This window comes from Acinonyx jubatus, chromosome D1, assembly GCF_027475565.1.
Source record: "Acinonyx jubatus isolate Ajub_Pintada_27869175 chromosome D1, VMU_Ajub_asm_v1.0, whole genome shotgun sequence".
Taxonomy (NCBI): domain Eukaryota; kingdom Metazoa; phylum Chordata; class Mammalia; order Carnivora; family Felidae; genus Acinonyx; species Acinonyx jubatus.
The window spans coordinates 1285043-1295473 of NC_069390.1; the positions used below are offsets into that span (position 1 = coordinate 1285043).

The window sequence follows — 10431 nt, forward strand, 5'->3', positions numbered from 1 at the left end:
CCATGTATATGTATTGTCCATTCTAAGTTGGGTTGTTTGTGGTCTTATGATTGAGTTGAGGACTTCTTTGTTCTAGATATTTCTTCAGGCCCTTCCTCTTCTCCATTCTCTGTCTCCTTTTGCAACTCTGATTACACATGTATCAGACCATCTCACCCCATCATTATTCTCACTTGTTCTGCCTTCTCTCTGTGTGCTGCTTTCCGGGCTTACAAAACCTAAGTTTATTTGAGTCCAAACAATGCTTTAATGTATACACTGATATTTTAAGAATCAGTTTCTCTTTATTTTTAAACTTTGTTTGTTTACTTATTTATTTATCTATTTATTTAGAGAGAGCAGGGGAGGAGCAGAGAGAGAGGGAGAGAGAGGATCCCAAGCAGGCTCCATGCTGTCAGCACAGAGTCTGATGCAGGGCTTGAACCCACAAACCATGAGATCATGACCTGAGCTGAAATCAAGAGTCAGATGCTCACCCGACTGGACCACCCAGGTGCCCCAGGATCAAGTTCTCTTTAGAGACATATGTCCTGGACCAGGATGAATAGTCGCCCTGCTGCAGAAGGAGTGGTCCAACCTCTGATAATGGTTAGCAAGAGGCTACATCTCGTCTTTGCTACATGTCCACAGGGTGTTGGCAATTTGCTTTTTCTTTTAGTAAGCACTATGTTTTTCATAGTCTTTTCTTTTCGATGTGTGTATTCCTTTTCTCATCTGTAATCTAACTTCTGCTGTGTGTGAGAGACAGATGGTGGCAGCTCCACTCTCATTCGGAGGGAGAACAGCCCAAGAGAACATTGCTCTCCTCGATTGAAATGAGTCAAACTACAAAAGCTCATTGTTGTAAAACCCACTGGAGAGTCAGGATCATAAAGAAAGGTAAACTCACCAAACTCCAGGGGAGAAGAGCACCCCCGCAGGCGTGCTCATGCCCGATGGATGGACAGAGAATGGAGAGGCCAGCTGACTGGCTAAGAGGTTGTTAAGGGGTGCAAGCGAGCTGTTGAACAGACCAGACTCCTGCAGGGCCCCCAGATTCAGGGCCCTCAACCATATGCCAACTCTTCCCACGGATCTTCGAGTTCTCAGGAGCAGCACGCCAAATGCCAGGGTGGGAACACCCTGGGAAACACATCCTCGCGGGGCGGGGGGTCACCATGTACGGGGTGGCCAGAAAGTGGCTGGGTGCTGAGAGAGAGCCCCCTATCTATAATTCCTTAAGGAAGAAAACGTGGCCCCTCACACCCAGAAGGATGATGACTATCAGAGAAACAGAGAATGCCACCTGCTGGTGAGGGTGTGCACTCTGGGAATGAATGCTGGTGAGGGTGTGAACGCTGGGGATGAACATGGGTGTGGATGTGAATGCTGGGAATGAATGCCAGTGAGGGTGAAAATGCTGGGAATGAATGCTGGCGAGGGTGTGAATGCTGGGGATGAATGGCGAGTGTGTGAACGCTGGGATGAACACCGGTGAGGGTGTGAACGCTGGGAATGAGTGCCAGTGAGGGTGAAAATGCTGGGAATGAATGCTGGCGGGGGTGTGAAAGCTGGAAATGAATGCTCACGAGGGTGGGAATGCTGGGAATGAACACTGGCGAGGGTGTCAACGCTGGGACGAACACTGGTGAGGGTGTGAACGCTGGGAATGAGTGCTGGCACAGCCGCATTGAGGACGGTGTGCCGGTTTCTGAAAAAGTTACAAATAAAATCACCACATGCCTCAGCAGCCCCATGTGTGGCCACATCCCCCCCAGAGAACTGAGATCAGGGTTTCAAAGAGACGTGCGTGTGAACATGCACCCATGTTCACAGCAGCTAATGAATGGGTGGACACAAGTGTCCGTGGATGGGTGAATGGATGAGCAAACCGTGGCCCATCCACGCAGGGGACTGTCTCTCAGCCACGAGGAGGAAGGAAATCCTGACCCCTGCTACAACATGGATGAAAATCAGGGACCTGGTGCTGAGTGAAATAAGCCAGACACCAAAGGACGAATATTGTGTGATCCCCTCATATGAGGTCCCTGGAGGAGTCACATTCGTAGAGACAGACAGTAGATGGTGGACACTGGGGCTGGGGAGGGGAGGGGGTTAGTGTTTCATGGGGACAGAGTCTCATTTTGTGAAACGAGTTCTGAAGATGGATGTGGTGATGGTTGTACGTGGTATGGTGCCACTGAGCTGTGCACTTGAAAGTGGTGGAGACGGTTAACTTCCTGTTATGTGTGTTTTTCCACAGTGAAAATTTGCAGAAAAGGAAGGAAACTCTAGGACATGGGAAAAGAACTAAGGGAAGCCCCTGGGTCTTTAGGGCTCAGGACTGAGAGAGAGCTCCGTCCCTGGGCACAGGGAACAGGGGCAGCACAAGGAGGAAGGAGGTTCCCCAGGACCCCAAGAGCTGGCAAGGGGGCCGAGGACGGGGTCCTGATGGGGGGGGAACACTGGAGGACACTGAACCCCAAGAAGGACCGAGGACAGGGCTCTGGGGAGGAGATACGGGAGGACAGTGAACCCCAAGAGGGGCCAAGGACAGGGTCCTGTGGGGGGGAGACATTGGAGGACAGCGAACCCCAAGAGGGGCCGAGGACAGGGCTCTGGGGGGGGAGACACTGGAGGATGATGAACCCCAAGAGGGAACAAGGACAGAGCCCTGGGGAGGAGACACTGGAAGACAGTGAACCCCAGGAAGGAATGAGGACAGGGCTCTGGGGGGGAGATATGGGAGGACAGTGAACCCCAAGAGGGGCCGAGGACAGGGCTCTGGGGGGGAGATATGGGAGGACAGTGAACCCCAGAGGGAATGAGGACAGGGCTCTGGGGGCGAGACTCTAGAGGACAGTGAACCCCAAGAGGGACCGAGGACAGGGCTCTGGGGGGGAGATACGGGAGGACAGTGAACCCCAAGAGGGAATGAGGACAGGGCTCTGGGGGGTGAGACACTGGAGGACACTGAACCCCAAGAGGGGCCGAGGACAGGGCTCTGGGGGGGAGATACGGGAGGACACTGAACCCCAAGAGGGGCTGAGGACAGGGCTCTGGGGGGGAGATACGGGAGGACACGGAACCCCAAGAGGGGCCGAGGACAGGGCTCTGGGGGGGGAGACACTGGAGGATGATGAACCCCAAGAGGGAACAAGGACAGAGCCCTGGGGAGGAGACACTGGAAGACAGTGAACCCCAAGAGGGACCAAGGACAGGGCTCTGGGGGGGAGATACGGGAGGACAGTGAACCCCAAGAGGGGCCGAGGACAGGGCTCTGGGGGGGAGATATGGGAGGACAGTGAACCCCAGAGGGAATGAGGACAGGGCTCTGGGGGCGAGACTCTAGAGGACAGTGAACCCCAAGAGGGGCCGAGGACAGGGCTCTGGGGGGGGAGACACTGGAGGATGATGAACCCCAAGAGGGAACAAGGACAGAGCCCTGGGGAGGAGACACTGGAAGACAGTGAACCCCAAGAGGGACCAAGGACAGGGCTCTGGGGGGGAGATACGGGAGGACAGTGAACCCCAAGAGGGGCCGAGGACAGGGCTCTGGGGGGGAGATACGGGAGGACAGTGAACCCCAAGAGGGAATGAGGACAGGGCTCTGGGGGGTGAGACACTGGAGGACACTGAACCCCAAGAGGGGCCGAGGACAGGGCTCTGGGGGGGAGATACGGGAGGACACTGAACCCCAAGAGGGGCTGAGGACAGGGCTCTGGGGGGGAGATACGGGAGGACACTGAACCCCAAGAGGGGCCGAGGACAGGGCTCTGGGGGGGGAGACACTGGAGGATGATGAACCCCAAGAGGGAACAAGGACAGGGCCCTGGGGAGGAGACACTGGAAGACAGTGAACCCCAAGAAGGAATGAGGACAGGGCTCTGGGGGGTGAGATCCTGAAGGACAGTGAACCCCAAGAGGGGCCGAGGACAGGACCCGGTGTGGGGGGGAGACACTGGAGGACAGTGAACCCCAAGAGGGGCCGAGGACAGGACCCAGTGTGGGGGTGAGACACTGGAGGACACTGAACCCCAGGGGGGCTGAGGACAGGGCTCTGGGGGGGAGATACGGGAGGACAGTGAACCCCAAGAGGGGCTGAGGACAGGGTCCTGTGGGGGGGAGACATTGGAGGACAGCGAACCCCAAGAGGGGCCGAGGACAGGGCTCTGGGGGGGGGAGACACTGGAGAATGATGAACCCCAAGAGGGAACAAGGACAGGGACCTGGGGAGGAGACACTGGAGGACAGTGAACCCCAAGAGGGGCCGAGGACAGGGCTCTGGGGGGGGAGACACTGGAGGATGATGAACCCCAAGAGGGAACAAGGACAGAGCCCTGGGGAGGAGACACTGGAAGACAGTGAACCCCAAGAAGGAATGAGGACAGGGCTCTGGGGGGGAGATACGGGAGGACAGTGAACCCCAAGAGGGACCGAAGACAGGGCTCTGGGGGGGAGATACGGGAGGACAGTGAACCCCAAGAGGGAATGAGGACAGGGCTCTGGGGGGTGAGACACTGGAGGACACTGAACCCCAAGAGGGGCCGAGGACAGGGCTCTGGGGGGGAGATACGGGAGGACACTGAACCCCAAGAGGGGCCGAGGACAGGGCTCTGGGGGGGGAGACACTGGAGGATGATGAACCTCAAGAGGGAACAAGGACAGGGCCCTGGGGAGGAGACACTGGAAGACAGTGAACCCCAAGAGGGAATGAGGACAGGGCTCTGGGGGGTGAGACACTGGAGGATGATGAACCCCAAGAGGGAACAAGGACAGGGACCTGGGGAGGAGACACTGGAAGACAGTGAACCCCAAGAAGGAATGAGGACAGGGCTCTGGGGGGTGAGATCCTGAAGGACAGTGAACCCCAAGAGGGGCCGAGGACAGGGCTCTGGGGGGGAGATACGGGAGGACAGTGAACCCCAAGAGGGAATGAGGACAGGGCTCTGGGGGGTGAGACACTGGAGGACACTGAACCCCAAGAGGGGCCGAGGACAGGGCTCTGGGGGGGAGACACTGGAGGATGATGAACCCCAAGAGGGAACAAGGACAGGGACCTGGGGAGGAGACACTGGAAGACAGTGAACCCCAAGAGGGAATGAGGACAGGGCTCTGGGGGGTGAGATCCTGAAGGACAGTGAACCCCAAGAGGGGCCGAGGACAGGGCTCTGGGGGGGGGAGATACGGGAGGACAGTGAACCCCAAGAGGGAATGAGGACAAGACCCGGTGTGGGGGGTGAGACACTGGAGGACACTGAACCCCAAGAGGGGCCGAGGACAGGGCTCTGGGGGGGAGACACTGGAGGATGATGAACCCCAAGAGGGAACAAGGACAGGGCCCTGGGGAGGAGACACTGGAAGACAGTGAACCCCAAGAAGGAATGAGGACAGGGCTCTGGGGGGTGAGATCCTGAAGGACAGTGAACCCCAAGAGGGGCCGAGGACAGGACCCGGTGTGGGGGGAGACACTGGAGGACACTGAACCCCAAGAGGGACCGAGGACAGGGCTCTGGGGGGGAGATACGGGAGGACAGTGAACCCCAAGAGGGACCAAGGACAGGGCTCTGGGGGGGAGATACGGGAGGACACTGAACCCCAAGAGGGAACAAGGACAGGGCCCTGGGGAGGAGACACTGGAAGACAGTGAACCCCAAGAGGGAATGAGGACAGGGCTCTGGGGGCGAGACTCTAGAGGACAGTGAACCCCAAGAGGGGCCGAGGACAGGACCCGGTGGGGGGGAGAACTGGAGGACAATGAACCCCAAGAGGGAATGAGGATAGGGCCCTGCATGTGGGAGACACTGGAGGACAGTGAGCCCCAAGAGGGGCTGAGGATAGGCCCTGTGGGGAGCAACACTGTAGGATGGTGAACCCCAAGAGGGGCCGAGGACAGGACCCGGTGGGGGGGGGGGACACTGGAGGACAGTGAACCCCAAGAGGGAATGAGGACAGGGCTCTGGGGGGTGAGACACTGGAGGACAGTGAACCCCAAGAGGGCCGAGGACAGGGTCCTGTGGGGGGGAGACATTGGAGGACAGTGAGCCCCAAGAGGGGCTGAGGATAGGGCCCTGTGGGGGGAGACACTGGAGGACAGTGAACCCCAAGAGGGGCCGAGGACAGGGCTCTGGGCGGGGGGGGGGACACTGGAGGACAGTGAACCCCAAGAGGGGCTGAGGACAGGGCCCTGCATGTGGGAGACACTGGAGGACAGTGAACCCCAAGAGGGGCCGAGGACAGGGCTCTGGGCAGGGGGAGACACTGGAGGACAGTGAGCCCCAAGAGGGGCCGAGGACAGGGCCCTGTGGGGGGAGACACTGGAGGACAGTGAACCCTCTGAAGAGAAGAAGCAGCACCTGTCACAAGGTCACAGACATGAGAGATGCTCCCGGGAGGCTCAGTGACCGGGAACCTGAGAAAGCCTTGGATTCCTGAACACTGGACAAGGGACAGAACAGAAAAATGTCTCTGTAGCTTCTGCTCCCAGACAGACTGGAGAACACAGCCTTTGATCGTGCTTGAGTAGGATCAGGAACTGGGAGAGCCCAAGCTTTACAAAGGTCTCCATAAAACAAAGAAACCACTAAAAAACTCTATGGCGAGTCCTTCTGGAATAGAGACAGAAGACAAGGCAGGTGGGCAGGAGGAGACCAATCTGGCCTCATTCCCAAAGGATCTCAGGAGTGAAGCTGACTCTGACTTGAAGGTTTGGAGGGGGAACATTGCACCAGGAGGAGGTGTGTCACAGGCATAAAGCAATATTTGTGTTATTTTTAAATGACACACAGTTTCCCCAGGGAGAGAACATGAATGGAAATAAGGAAGTGACTGTCCAGCATCTCAGCTGACCCCGGCGGGTACGTAAAGCCCAGGCCCACGAGGCTCCACACCCGAACACCTCCCCTCTGCACCTGCGTCTCTGACCGACTCCGCCCCAAACCCACCAGAACCATGGGCTGCTGTGGCTGTTCTGGAGGCTGTGGCTCCAGCTATGGGGGCTGCAACTCCAGCTGCTGTGTGCCCATGTGCTGCTGTGTGCCAGCTTGTGCATGTTCCAGCTGTGGCTCATGTGGGGGCTCCAAGGGAGGCTGTGGCTCCTGTGGCTGCTGTCAGTCCAGCTGCTGTGTCCCTGTCTGCTGCTAGTGCAAGACCTGAGGCTCTGAACCCAGACCTTGGGTTTCTCAATGTTTGGTGAAACCTGTCTTCTTGTGGTTTACCCGAATCAGCTCCTTTTCACGCATCCTCTCCTGAAGCTCACTTCTGGAGCCTTTATCTTTCGGCCTGTGGGCTACAGGCTGACAAGGACCCAGTCCCACGGCCATAGAAGACAGACATCATTCAGTTGGTGGGATGAGGTCCCTCTCGCCTTTTCTCAGGGAACTGTATTTCTCCTTTGCCTTTGTCGGTCTGCAGTCTCCGCAGGGCCCTGACCCCTGCACCCCCGTGCTGGGCTCTGGCCTGACCCGGGCTCTTACAGATAGGACAAACTCCTGGCTTCAGTATCCTGAATTTACTCCACCCCCAAAACGTATCCTCTTGTCTGTCTGACCTCTGACTCCAGTGTGAGTGGCAGGGGAGTGGCAGACAGGGGTTCCCCTAAATCCTAGAGACCCTTTACCACCAAGAGTTGGGCCTTGCTCTATGGCATCTATGTTTGGCTGACAACTGTTCCGGATCCCTCTGATTTGTGTGTCAAGGCAGGAACTATACCATGAAATCCCTAAATAAGTACCCCCACACCCCCATCACTGTGGTTCTTCATTCTGGTGTCTGATTAGATGCGTCCTGTTCCCTTCCTGCTCTCCTCCCCTCCTCGGGCTCCCTTTGCGAGGTCAACATCATATTGTGCCCACCCACTCCTGTGACCAACCTGTGCATGCATGCCACCTGTCTTGGGCAGGCTGAGGGCAGGGCCAGGGGGTCAGGAACCACACGGCACCTGCTTCAAGGGTCTCATGGCCTTTGGAAAATCTGCAATCTGAGGCAACAGACAGAAGCCAGAATGTCTGTTTCTTTAAATTACAGAGTCAAGAGGAGTGCAAAGGACATGCGTGAGACCCTGGGTACTTGACCTTGTTCCTCCCACAGATGGGTACGTTTGCCTGGCTCTGCGGCCCGTGTGGCCTGAGGACATCCCTGCAGACTCCAAACGTGGGAGCCCCTCCCTGGATTCTGTGAAGCAAGTTGTGCAGGAGGTAAGACCCATTGCTGGGGAGGGGACGTGTCAGCAGCTGAGGCCCGTTCTGAGCTGTCCTCTGGTAGCCACCTGCCATGTGGGGCCGCTTAATTCAAGCTGAGAGAAAATCCTATGAAGGAAAGGCTTCGGTTCCTATTGCAAGTATGCAGCGGCCTCTTGTGGTCAGTGGGTGCACAGCACACACACAGCACGTTTCCTGCCCAAAGCAGAGAGCTGTTCAGACAGCTCTGGGGGAAGAGGAGACAACTCCACGCCTGGTGCTCCACCCAGGCCTCCAGGCTGGGGCCCAGAGCCACGATGTCTCCGTGTGGGTGTTAGGCAAGTGGGTACGGCTGCTGTTACTAATCATACTACACTGGTTGGTGTGAAACAAGAGAGCTCATTCTCTCTCACTTCTGGAGGCCAGATCCCAAATTGAGGCGTTAGGACCACAAGGGAGTCTCTAGGGGGTGAATCGGGAAAACCTTGTCCCACCTCTTACCCATTTTCTAGTAGAGTGTTTTTCCTGCTGTTACATTTGGAGAGTTCCTTGCGTATTTTGTAGCCAAACCGTTGGTTCCACTTGTGATTTCCAAATGTTTTCTCTCTGTGCTTGTTTTTCCCCCTCTCTTAGCGGGACTTCCATGAGCAGCACTTCTAACTTTGATGAAGTCTGATTCATCTGGTTTCTCTTTTGTGGACTGCGTCTTGGTGCTATATCTAAGAATGCCTTGTTGGTCAAACCCTAGGTCATGAGGATTTTTCTGTTTTCTTCTGGGCATTTTATAGCTTTATGGTTTACATGCTGTGATATGTTTTGAGTTAATATTTAATAAAATATGAGGTTTAGGTCAAAATTCCTTTTCTCCTCTACAAATGTCCAATTATCCCAACGCTATTTTTGAAGTCTTCTACCATTGAATTCCTTTTGTATTTTGTCAAAAACCAGCTGGTCTTACTTGTATGGGTCTGTTTCTGGATTCTGGATTCCATTACCTTCTGTTCTCTATCTGTTACCTTCTCTTCTCTATCTGTTACATTCTGCTCTGTTACATTCTGTTCTGTTACCTTCTGTTTTCTATCTGTTACATTCTGTTCTCTGTTATATTCTGCTCTGTCACATTTGTTCTCTATCTGTTACATTTTGTTCTCTTATCCTCTATTTGTGACACCCTACTCTCTATTTTGTTACATTTAACTATGTGCCTTTCCTTTTTGGATGCCACACACTGTCTTGGTTTTTTGTAGCTATATAGTAAGTCTCCACATCAGGTAATGTTATTCATTTAACTATATTATTTTTCAAAATGGCTGTGACTATTTTAGTTTCTTTATCTTTCTATATAAATTTTACAATCAGTTTGTCTATATCTACAGAGAATCCTGCTTGGATTTTGTGGGAATTTCTTTCGCTGTAGATCAATTTGGGAGAACTGACATGTTAGCTCTATTGAGTTTTTCAGTCCATGAATATAGTGTATCCCTCTATTTATATAGATCTTCTTTGGTTTCCTTCATTAGCATTTTGCATTTTCAGCACACTGAGTCTAGATATTTTTGGCTACATTTATGCTTATGCATTTAATTTTTTAGAGCAACTGTAAATGATATTGTGCTTTAAATTTGGTTTCCAGTTGTTTGTTTCTATCCTATAGACATTTTATTTTTGTGTGTTGACCTTGTGTCCTATGACCTTACTAAACTTGAAACTCATTGATTGACTCCAAGAGTTTTTGGTTTTGTTTGTAGCGTCCTTTAGGGTTATATACACGATCATGCCTTCCTGTGTGTAAAGTCCAGGAAAACTCAGCTCCCTGCAGGTTCCTGGATCACTGGGTTTCCTTGGAACTGTTCTCACCTCTGTGGCCTCCATTACAATTCTTTTTCTCCTACTCCTTCATTGTTCCCAGATGCTCATGCTCCCCAGGGCTCTGTCCTCGACTGCTCTTCTCTACACGCTATAATTGACCGTAAGGCTGACATTATCTGCCCTTGTTCATTCCTGGTTTTGTTGCCATGATCAGCGTTGATAGCTTCTGGATCTGCACCAAGAGCCTGAACTCCAGGACAGTCCATCTGACTGTACTTGCAACACCTCCATTTTGACATCTTGTGGATACTGTGGCTGTGACCTGTCCTCATCTCCCCAAACTTATCTTTCCTCTTGTGACAGGCAGAAGAATAAAATGACCCTTAATGACCCTCACCCTTCTATAAGGTCCTCTTGAGCATGGATGGAACCTGTATTTCAGGTGAGATATCACCGCTGTGGTTTT

At 54.0% G+C, this 10431-nt stretch overlaps 1 long non-coding RNA gene across 3 annotated transcripts in view; it reads left to right on the forward strand.

The window, feature by feature from the left end:
- Positions 1-8342, forward strand: part of LOC113596789 (uncharacterized) — a 113770-nt gene extending 105428 nt beyond the window's left edge. Inside the window, exon 5 of one of the 3 annotated variants that reach the window (XR_008290213.1) lies at positions 8005-8342. This is a non-coding gene — a long non-coding RNA (uncharacterized LOC113596789). The remainder of the gene's footprint in view (positions 1-8004) is intronic. The other 2 variants (XR_008290214.1, XR_008290215.1) reach the window with 2 other exon arrangements.
- The last annotated feature ends 2089 nt before the right edge of the window (positions 8343-10431 follow it).